This window comes from Artemia sp. Qi Xiang Cuo, chromosome 18 (assembly GCF_049724085.1).
Source record: "Artemia sp. Qi Xiang Cuo chromosome 18, ASM4972408v1, whole genome shotgun sequence".
In the NCBI taxonomy this organism is placed as follows: domain Eukaryota; kingdom Metazoa; phylum Arthropoda; class Branchiopoda; order Anostraca; family Artemiidae; genus Artemia; species Artemia sp. Qi Xiang Cuo.
Window position 1 is genome coordinate 3,315,986 of NC_142811.1, and position 8,941 is coordinate 3,324,926.

General features: G+C 32.1%; 1 long non-coding RNA gene across 1 annotated transcript; it reads left to right on the top strand.

The window, feature by feature from the left end:
* Window positions 1-485: 485 nt before the first annotated feature.
* On the top strand, window positions 486-8,039 carry LOC148941125 (uncharacterized). Its single transcript, XR_016143300.1, has 3 exons — window positions 486-558; window positions 6,382-6,546; window positions 7,825-8,039. It is a non-coding gene; the product is annotated as an uncharacterized LOC148941125 (long non-coding RNA).
* The last annotated feature ends 902 nt before the right edge of the window (window positions 8,040-8,941 follow it).

Consider the following 8,941-nt stretch of genomic DNA (forward strand, 5'->3'; position numbering starts at 1 on the left):
TGTAATATGCTGACGTCTGCAAAACATACCTTGCTTTCTAAACTGTTAAAATACTTCAAACACCACAAAATCCCACTATCAGCCAAGAGCCTAACCAACTATACCTGCACACAGAGCATAGAAATCGACATCTATTATCTTATATTTGAACTACTAGAGTCGAAAGATCTGCTGAAAGATATGTGAATATATATAATAAATATGAGGCAATCAAGCCAGTAGCTCTGTAGCCCACAGAGTGAAGCAAAAGGAAAAGGGCTAAATAGTTTTACTGAAAAGCCCGCTTTGCTGTTAAATAGAAGAAGAAGAAGGCTGATGTTTTGGTTTGTATTTTGAATATTTAAATCTTTATTTTCTCTATTCGGTATATCTAATTGATAAGCCATCCTTAAAAGCTTCTAAGCATTAAATGAAACTTATAAAGCATGTTTCTTTACTGTAGCATAAGAGCTAGGCCACAGATATTGGCTAGTCTAGGCTAATTTTCTCAATGTAATATTTTAGTTTGGAAAAGGTGTTCAATAATGGTATAAGATTAGAGAAGGAAACATGTTAAGGGTAAAATTCTACTTTTGGTTATCTTGGAAAGGGGTTAGGTTAGGAAAATGAAACTCAGGGATGGGTCTACAGGTTAAAGGGTCAATATCTACCAAATCATATTATTGAGTTAGGACTAAAGTAAATACACCATTCGATGCCTTTTTTTATGCTGATTGCGAATATAATAAGCATTTCTATTGGAAATGAATTACAGCCCCCCCCTATATCGGCGACTTAAGGGGTAGGGTGGTTAGGTATAGTCTGTAGGGGGAGGCTGAAATTCATCTCCGCTAGAAATGCTTATTATATTTGCAATCAGCATAAAAAAGGCATCAAATGGTGTATTCAATATATTCCTAACTCAATAATATGATTTGGTAGATATTGACTGGTTAAAGTAGCTGGTAAATAGCCTATATACCAAATCATATTATTGAGTTAGGAATAAAGTGAATGCACCATTCAATGCCTTTTTTATGCTGATTACAAATAGCCTATAATAATCATTTCTATCAGAAATGATTTTCAGCACCACCCCCCCCCCCCCCTAACCTAGCTGGTAAATATATACCAAATCATATTATTGAGTTTCAAATAAAGTGAATATACCATTTAATGCCTGTTTTTTTGCTGATTACAAATATAACACCCATTTCTATAAGAAATTAATTTTCGCCCCCCCCCTATATATGTAAATTCAGTTTATATATTTGCACATTTAGGGGTGGGGGTTAGGTTAGGTTGGGGAGGGGGGGCTGAAAATCATTTCCAATAGAAATAATTATTATATTTGTAATCAGGTTCTATCGTAAACCACAATAGAACACTACTGAAATATTCCAACTCTTGCATTTCAATGAAATAAAACCAAAGTGAACTTTGAAAGATCAAGAGAATGTAACTGTGACAAGGTAAACCACGACAGAACACTACTGAAATATTCCAACTCTTGCATTTCAATGAAAGAAATTCGGAATGAACTTTGAAAAATCAAGAAAATGTAACTCTGACAAGGTAAACCATGACAAAACACTATTGAAATATTCCAACTCTTGCATTTCCAGGAAAGAAATTCAAAATGAACTTTGACAAATTAAGAGAATGTAACTGTGACAATGTAAACCGCAACAAAACACTACTGAAATGTAACTCCAACTACTGAAATGTAAATTCCAACTCTTGCATTTCAACGAAAGAAATTCAAAATGAACTTTGAAAAAACAAGAGAATGTACATGTGACATGGTAAACCATTCTGTGACAAGGAAAACCACAACAGAACACTACTGAAATATTCCAACTCTTGCATTTCAATGAAATAAAACCAAAGTGAACTTTGAAAGATCAAGAGAATGTAACTGTGACAAGGTAAAGCAAAACAAAACACTACTGAAATATTGCAACTCTTGAATTTCAATGAAAGAAATTTGAAATGAACTTTGAAAAATCAAGAGAATGTATCTGTGACAAGGTAAACCACGACAGAACACTACTGAAATATTCCAACTCTTGCATTTCAATGAAATAAAACCAATACTACTTGTTACTTGAATACACCAACACTCATAAACGATCCTTTTTGAAATTCTGCTAACAACATCGATGCTCAAGGTAAAAGTTTGAATCAAACACTTTTAGGATATCAAGTGTCCTTACTGAAAAACTACTGAATTAAAAAATAAATTAAATTGATCATACAACCTAAATTATTTCATCAGATAGGCCAGCACTCATAAACAATCCTTTTTGATATTCTGCTAACAACATCAATGCACAAGGTAAAAGTTTGAATCAAACACTTTTAGGATATTGAGTGTCCTTACTGAAAAACTACTGAATTAAAAAATAAATTAAATTGATCATACAACCTAAATTATTTCATCAGATACACCAACACTCATTAACGATCCTTTTTGAAATTCTGCTAACAACATCGATTCTCAAGGTAAAAGTTTGAAGCAAACACTTTTAGGAACTATTAGACTACTTCCTAGTGCCGTTTTTTATTTGCATACATTTCTGGTAATAGCCTATATATTTTGTCTACTAACTTGTTTTCTTTTTTAAATTTTAGGGTTTGAAGTTTCAGTTTGAATTAGAATATGAACGTTCAAATTATGGGAGACTTGGTTAGAAGAGAAGGGTGCAATGGGACACCAAATGAAACAGTGGTCTAGAGCTGCTCCGGGAGATCTGTTCTATTTTTACTGTTCAATCTGTTCTATTCCTACAATTTACTGCAGAACTGCTGAACATAAGAAAAATGTTACCATAAAGCTAATGCCAGATCAGATTCATCTGTCAGCAGCATCTTCCATGGAGAGTGGTGGACTGGCAAAACTGCTCATGCACCTAGGTGCATATATAGTGCGGGATGAATCAATAGTTGCAGAAATTACATTGGCTCTGAAGATGATTGAGTCTGACTATTCTGGGAAATTCCAGACGGAATATCAGATGTTTCTGGAAAAATGTATAGAGATACAGAAAAATGTTACCATAAATATAAAGCCGAATCAGCTTCATCCCTCAGCAGCATCTTACATGGAGAGTTGTGAACTGGCAAAATTGCTCATGCAGCTAGGTGCATCCATAGTGCGGGATGAATCAGCAGTTGCAGAAATTACATTGGCTCTGAAGATGATTGAGTCTGACTATTCTGGGAAATCTCAGACGGAATAGCAGATGTATATGGAAAAATGTTTTGAGATATAGTGGTCAAAAACCTTTTTTTTTTGGCGAACTAAGTTTGCTTATTTTTTAACCAAAGCACTTGGACCCTATTTCCGGAAGATGACCCTTGGTGAAGTCGGCAGAAAGCAGTGTTTCAAACCGTTATCCTTTCTGCATCCCGATGAAGTTTCAAAGTCAGTTTCTGCTCTTAGTTTATTATATTTTACCAGGAAGCTACCCAATGCGATGCTTAAAGATATGTTTGTTGATGAGTTTAAGCCAGTCTAATTATCTGGACTTCCATCGGAGCCAGGAAGGATTGAGGACAAGTGGAACAACATGATCCAGGGAAGATTTCATACGGGTCTGCCAGCATTGAAAGGGGTTTAGCCCTTTCCAAGTGACTTCTCAGCAAAGAAAGAGCTTTGATGAATGAGCGAGCTTTGAATGCAAAACTTTGTGATAGATAAGTGGGGCAGATTTGGAGGACGTTCCCAAATGTTGCTCTCACTGAAGACTTGATAAATCTGGTCATTTCCGCTTGAGATACCTATGATTTTTACCTACAGCAGTAAAAAGAATTTAAAGAAAAAAAAACTAAGAAAGAGCCACTGGATTTAGATGCAGGTCAACGGTTTAAAGAGCAGAAACTCGATAAAACATCTTCGAAAAAAAAAATCTATAGAGACTCTAGAAAAATCTCTCAAAGAAAAAAAAGCGTTTGTTTTCAAGGAAATGGCCGAAGACGAGTTACTGAAGGAAGCTTTGACCTGGCTGAAAAAGGGCATTGAAAAGAAGGATATAATCGAGATATAGCTAGCGCAGGCTATAATAGATGGGGCTCAAAGAACTAGCGGCAGTTAGAGTCAAAGAAGCATTTACTGATCACATCTCTGTTCCAGTATATGGCAGTGCAAGAAAATGGAAACATATTGGTTGTGTGTTCTAACTACCATACCTTATGTCTTTCAACTTTGTTTTTTTTTGTATCTGAATTTTTGTATTCGAAGGTAATGCGTTCAGAAAAAAAGAAGGCAAAAGCTCCTCCCATGACGATTCTCAGGTCGTCGGTTTCTTAATTATCACTTGGCCTCTGATCATGGAAAGATGTCAGATGATCATTCCCTCTTTTTACCCCTAGTCGTGTTTTATTTGTTGTTGTGTCACAGCTTTTTCTTTCAAAGCTTTCTGAAAAATGAGTTTTGGGGTCAATTTTTCATCCAGAATTGTCCCGATAGAGGTTCCTTTTTCGACTAAAAGAGGTCCCTAAGTCCCTAAATTTTACCACTTGATCCACTGGCAGCCCTGCAATTGGTCGAGGAAATTGTCTCCCTTAAAATTTTTATTGTAACACTTTTAGAAAATTTCATTGCAAAGTAATGCTTTTTGGTATTTTCATACAATGGAATGAAAAATAATTTGCATTCCTAGCGTTTGAAAAATTTGTCCCCCTCCTCTCACTACAGTTTTGTGAATGAAAATAACTGATAGTTCATTTTTCATAGAAGCCTTTTGATATGGCCAATGAATTATATTACTTAGATAGGTAAAATGTAAAAAAAAAATACTGCTTGGCATACCTTACATGGCTTTTAAGAATTGTACAACTGAATAGAAGAAAAAAAAATAAAAAAAAAGAAGTTGACAAGTTATAAGTAAAGACTAGCCCAAGAAATAGTAACCAAGACTCTCAAAAAAGAAATCTTGATAACACTTAGGACACTTCAAGAGTTAGCTTTTTATCCTAATTCCAAGTATATTAAGTTCATGGAACTAGTTTCATGTCGTAAAATTCTATTAGTAATTTGTTAGATTAATTTTTATCTATTGATAGTTACTGTATTATAATAAAATTAAATTAAATTAATAATTATATTCAGTATTAATATAACTATATTAAGTAATTATTATATTAATTAAATTAAAACTCATATAAAGCAAAGAGTCTGAAACATCTGCCTAGTTTTGAAAAAAGGAGGAAACCAAAAAACAAGAAAGTGCCAGTAATGAAGTTCAAATAATTGTATTCAGAACATGAGAAAACCTTACTGTAGAGCAATGGCTTCCAGTCTTTTTTTTAAATCCCATGCCTTTTAACAAAGATTTTCATCACTTAGCTTACTTTCTCACATAGTAGTATTAACCACCAATGATATTTTTAATAGATTAATGTTATTTATTTTTCAACGTCTTAGTAAAGGCTGAGCTTTAAAGGCGCAAATTAGATATTCATCGTGTATGAAAACTGAGTGTATTTATTATGTCAGGAAAAATACATCATCTAACTAAATTTTTTTTCAATAGAAATTGTAAGATAGAGAACGTTTTATAGGTTATTGTTGTGATTAAAATTCAACCCAAAACTTAACTTTAAAATACTTAAAAAGTAATAGAAAATATTGCATGTTATTTTTAACAATTTATGCAGTTTTGTTAACAGAAAAATTAGTGCTTCTCAAAGGAATTATTGAGCTTGGATGTTTCAGCTGAGCTCTTTAAAGATCAGACCAATAATGATAGGTAGAATTGCACATGTGAAGTTGCACAAAGCTTATTTCTATGTTTGTTCTTTATAAATGCATAGGATAAAAACGCACTCTTAAGATGTATTGAGTTTAGAAAGACAACAGACGCTTCAGGGCTACATCACTACTTTTGGAAATCCAAAGTTCAAATGCTATCTTTAAGGAGTCCTTTATAATTGTTTAATCTTTAGACTATTTTAAATAATTATCAAAAATTTCTGTCAGATGTCCTTATTGAAAATACAGTTAAAAAGAGGATTGGACAAGGCTGGTGGAGTTTAATTCATGTTTTTTTATTAATTATTGTTTTAGAATTTTTTTTTATTGGCAATCGGATTAGTTCCATATAAACATTAGACAACTGGCTCCTCAATATACATCTGGTCTAGGAAGAAATAAATATTAAAAATAAATGGTAGAATTATGACTTTTACTATGGACACCGCTTGAGCATTGTCCCTGAAAGGGCTTTAATTTTTTAGGACTCTTAGATTTGCAGTACAGTGTTTTGGGGTAAATGAGGAACTAAAGTCTACTTACCATAAGACTTTTTATTGCAAGTGGTTAATGTAAAGATTAAAGTGTTAATAAATTGGTTTTAAATTTTGAAATCCAGTTATCTATTCTTGTTATTTATAGGTTAGGTTCTTCTTGTAGTCTTTGAAGATATTGCTGTCAAATTCGTTGATTATTCAGTTTCTGTATATTTTCGATTGTCTAGAGCAGCCAAGAAAAGCTAACCGTGTACTTGACTCAATTAGTGAAAATGGACAATCCCAACGTCTTTGGGATCACCGCTATGAAGCAAGGTAATTGATGTTACAGTTGATTAAGTAAATATGCTTTTTATTTTGCTTCTTTTTCTAAAATTTAGGACAAATACAATATTCTATTTATTTTCTACTACTTTTATTAGAAAAATACACAAAATCATGGCTTTTTGTTGACCCTGTGTGAATTGATAAACGATTACCCTCTGATCAATGCACTAATCATCAATATTAATGAGGTTTTTCATCTCGTTAAATTTCTAATTTATTTTTAGGAGGGGTTGAAAGAATATCCCCATTTCCTTGAAAAAATGGTTTTAATTTAAACTTAAAAGTAAATAAGCTAATAATCAGGAGTAATAGGGTTCTCAAACATAGAGGGAATGCGTAAATTGAGTGTTTTGGATTAGAAAGATCCAAAATCCTCTATTGAAACCCGAGGATAATTTGACATTGCCTTTTAGTGTGTTGCATTTTGTTTACTCCGGATTAAACTTCTGATGAATATTAGGCATATACTATTCTCTTTTAAGACATTCGATGAAGGATTAGTTCTGATCATTGCTCATAACAGGAGTTTTCAGAAGAGCATTTAGAAGAGTCTAAATTCAACTCATTTCTGACTTCAACATAAAACATAAACATATAATACAGAAAATAAAAGGACGTTTATCGACAATTGTACTTATAATACTTTTTGAAAGAAGTCATTAAGGTGGGAACTTGGGTATTCAAAATGATAAGACAAAACTTAATCACACTCATGTATTTACTAGGTTCCTTGAAATTAACTCACCACATCTTTCTTGATGTAATTTTATATTTTGAGTTGTGTTTAACCTTGAGATTTCTTCCCAAAAAAAAATTACTTTTGAATGAAAATTTTTAAAAGATTTATTATAACATAAAAAGTTTAGAGATTGAATTTGAATTTTTCTACCATACATTATTAGCTCTCATGCCCTTATCAAGAACTGTTTTGTGAAACCAAGATTATTAGATAATGCAACTTTTATTATGCTAATTGATTTCGGTTGGTAATTTTAGATTTTCATTTATCTGGAACTTGTATATAATATTATTGTTTTGTTGCATATTTAGCTCCAAACAACAGACGGTGGTTTTTGTTTGTTTGGTTCACTACTGGTATGAGTTACTTTCTGCTTTACTTATGGTTTTACATCGTAAAATGTTTGATTGTGCAATGATAAAGCCAAAAACATTGCAAAACTTTTTTTGGCTATTAAAAGTGTCTTTTATTATCATTTAATCATTGTCCTGCGATTTCTTAAGTATATTTTCCATCATTTTTTTTAGAACTTGAAGATCCTCTACCAATTGATCACAAAAGTCTGTTTGGATGTACTAATCATATTCTATTTCCTATGGAGGGTAGTAATCTTGTGAATTTGTTTCAAGACGTATCTGACAAGCTCGAACCCAATTGCAACCCTCTGAAACTAGAGCCAACTGTTAACGTGGACTGTTGTATGCTTTCCGAGATGTATTCTTATGTATGGAAGATTAAATAGAATATTAAATGTTGATTTGACTTGGAAAATGAAGTAGAAACTCAAATGGATTTTAGAGGATGGTCATGAAGTTAATTGTTTTTAAAATCGTGTCTAGTGGTCCTATTTTCGGAATATTTTTATTTAATAATGGTCTTTGGAGTTATGAATGTTTTTAAATAATAATGTACTTTCCAAAGTTTATTCTTGAAAAAAAAATTCAAATAAGGAAATTTTTGGTCTTGTTAAAATCCTTTTTTATAATTCTAGGAATATGCTATACAATCTATTATTTTTGGCAAACAGATTAAACTGTAAAAAGGATGCCAACAATAATAGTGATTTGGGTGTTTTAACTCTGTGTTTTTTTTGTGGTTTTATTAACGACATTTAAGATACACATAATATTAACATCAAACTTGCATCAAAGAATCAGAAAGTGATTTGTTGTATTTATGGAATTCTTAAAATATTAGGAGAGAACTTAAATATCCTAAAGAAAATTAAAGACAAAGTTATAAAGCTCTCAACAAATTTTCAAAAGTAATCATTTTAATACTTTTAATATCCAATTTGGATACTTTATGTAACACAAGCAGGGTTATTTGTCTCCAAAGCAATAGTAAACACAAAGAAAACAAAAATTTTCCTTGTTGATGAAGGTGAGGGGCTTCAAGTTTCCAGTACAGGGTTTTCAGTGATGTTAATTGTTCAACTTCTATTACGGTCTTATTTCGCATTATTTGCAGCCTCTTCATTGAAACTTAATAATATATTTAAAAAATAAAAAATCACTACAGTGCTAAATTTGACAAGATGTTTCAAAATATAATGCAAAATGCAATTCCTGTCTGAAAATGTCAACAGGGCCCACAGGGCCCAATTTTATTATTGTATATAGATGAGGTTAATTTTCATAATAA